At 44.3% G+C, this 2,645-nt stretch overlaps 1 pseudogene across 1 annotated transcript; it reads right to left on the minus strand.

The window, feature by feature from the left end:
* Positions 1-1,087: 1,087 nt before the first annotated feature.
* LOC309560867 (CCR4-NOT transcription complex subunit 9-like) lies at positions 1,088-2,420 on the minus strand (annotated as a pseudogene). The gene has a single exon. The product of its transcript is annotated as a CCR4-NOT transcription complex subunit 9-like (transcript).
* Between the last annotated feature and the right edge of the window lie 225 nt (positions 2,421-2,645).

A 2,645-nucleotide genomic window follows, 5' to 3' on the forward strand; every position in this document is an offset into this window, starting at 1 on the left:
TTATTCAGTAAAAAAAAACAACAAAAATGACAAAAATCTTTCCCTTAGTTAGTAAACGCAATAACTTTTGCGCAAACCAACTAAAATACGCTTTTTGCGATTTTTTTTACCAAACATATGTAGCAGAAAACAAATTGGCCAAAAATGTTAAAAAATTTAGATTTTTACATTTTTTGGGGGGGAATTTCATATAAAAAAATGTGAAAAATATTGTTATTTTTGCAAAATTTTCGCTCTTTTTTTGTTTATAGTGCATGATCAAATAATCACACAGGTGATCAAATACCACCAAAAGAAAGCTCTATTTGTGGGAAAAAAGGACGTTAAATTAGTTTAGGTACAGCACACAGGACCGTGCAATTGTATGTTAAAGTCACGCAGTGCCGAATCGCAAAATAAGGCCTGGTCAGGAAGGGGGTAAAATCTTCCGGGGATTAAGTAGTTAAAATAAATAAATGTGAATCCAGCAATTGTGCACAAGTCCCAGGGCAGGCAGTGATAGAACAAGAGGCTTGAATCCCAAGGATGGAGCAGGAACACACCCGTGATAAACGCATTAAGTGGCTGCTTACCAGAAGCTTAGGCCGCCAATTTAATGGAACGGCCACACACACTTAGATGTAGATCCTAATGCAATTCATCCTTCAGCAGTCAGGGAGAGAGATGTGATCTACTGCAACCTCTTAGACTAAGAACTCCAGGGGTATTGACATATGCATGTAGAGGAAAATAAAGGGCACATAGCGTAATCCCGTATGTAGCACATGAAAAGTTTACCGGTACCGGGTGCACAGCTGTCACGCCCCCTAGACGCCAGCTCTTCCACACACGCGGGATGCTATGGCTCTGTACTCTTTTGATGTGCTTTACTCAAGTTGGCTCATTGTAAGTGCTTTTCTAAATAAACTTTTCTTGTGCTACATACGGGATTACGCTATGTGCCCTTTATTTTCCTCTACATGCATATGTCAATACCCCTGGAGTTCTTAGTCTTTTTTTTTTGCCTGCAAGAAGCCATTTGTTTTATTATTTGAAAACATTACTGTAAACGAGTGCATTGTGTATTTGAACAGCTACGTACAGAAAATATAAAACATTTTTTTATTATATCCAAAATTCAGACACAGCTACAAGCTCTGGAAGAATTGTAGAGGGGAAAACAGGCAGTGTATGGTGCATGCTTTGGCCCATTTGTGCTGCAGCTAGAACTCCAGAAATAATGGCTGGATTACGTGTTATTCTGTAAACATTATGAAAGAAGAAGATCCTCCACCATCCCGAGACCCGGATAGTATTTAAGCAACAAACTCTTGGTCAACAAGAACATTTTCCTACAGTTCGGCCTCTGATGAAATATCTTTCTAGAAGAGATACCTGCGCTGCGTCCTTTACACAGAAGAGCTGCAAGTATGGTAACAGGAATTGTCCATTTGTGAGGCTGTGACAAGGATGGGTTAGGAATCATCATCTGAAAAGTCCAAGTGCGTTTGCTGTATTTGTGTGATGCAGCTGTGTCTGGGATTCCTTTGCCAATGGTCACTGAGGAGGGAGTGGAATTCCTCTAGGGTCGGTGACCTGCCCCTCCTGCAGGTTCTTAACAAGCTGAGCCAGCCAGCGTTTGGTTGTGGTGTCATCCTTCAGGACCTGGGCGAATGTGGTGTCTTTCAGCTGGTCAGGTAGACATTGTCGCAGTGCTTCTCGTGCGCGTGGATTATCAGACAGGCGGAGATAACAGCGGACAACGTGCTTCAGTAGTCTGGCAGACGGCTCTTTGGAAAGCTACAGAACCATTTTACCCAAAATCATAGCAACATGGGAGAAGCGCTCGCAGTTTTAGAGAGTTCGCTTCCAGATTACATAATACGAAGACACAGTGGAATAATTTCTGTGGTCAGCAGGAAATTGATGACCTCTTGCTCATCTGTTTTCACCAGAGCTCCGATTACTCCAAGGCTGGTCAGCCTCAGGTATTCAAGAGGCCGGGTTTTGCTGACGGTGTGCAGGAAAGGGTATAAGAACAATGGAATATGTGCTGCAAGAAAGGCAGATCTGGTCTCCGGGTATGATGCCACACATTGTAGCAAGGCCAGTGCATTACACACGCGGTTGGACTGATGTGCTGTCAGGGTAGGTGGGTTTATTGATGGGTAGATATTTACAATTTCCTGTAACAGTGCTGCAATAGTACCAAATGAGTGCCACAGCATGGGTGCGAGATCAGGGACAGATTCCCGCTTCTTGCTGAGCTCCAGGAGAGCATTCTCCCGAGTTTCTGGGCTTGATAATTCATTGATCCACTGATAAATCTTCTTTCTGTCAACAGGGGCAAGTGCTGCTGGCACAGGGGCTGCCGTGGCCAGGCTGTGCATGTTCGGAGCCTCCCCCAGGCTCTCGTCTGTCCGGGTCTGCTCTTCCTCCGCCTCCCCCTCTCCGACAACAACCGGCGTCCGGTGTACTGCCGATAGTTTCTGGAGTTCTTAGTCTAAGAGGTTGCAGTAGATCACATCTCTCTCCCTGACTCCTGAAGGATGAATTGCATTAGGATCTACATCTAAGCGTGTGTGGCCGTTCCATTAAATTGGAGGCCTAAGCTTCTGGTAAGCAGCCACTTAATACGTTTATCAAGGGTGTGTTCCTACTCCATC

This window comes from Pelophylax lessonae (assembly GCF_965119305.1).
Source record: "Pelophylax lessonae genome assembly, chromosome: 7".
NCBI lineage: Eukaryota > Metazoa > Chordata > Amphibia > Anura > Ranidae > Pelophylax > Pelophylax lessonae.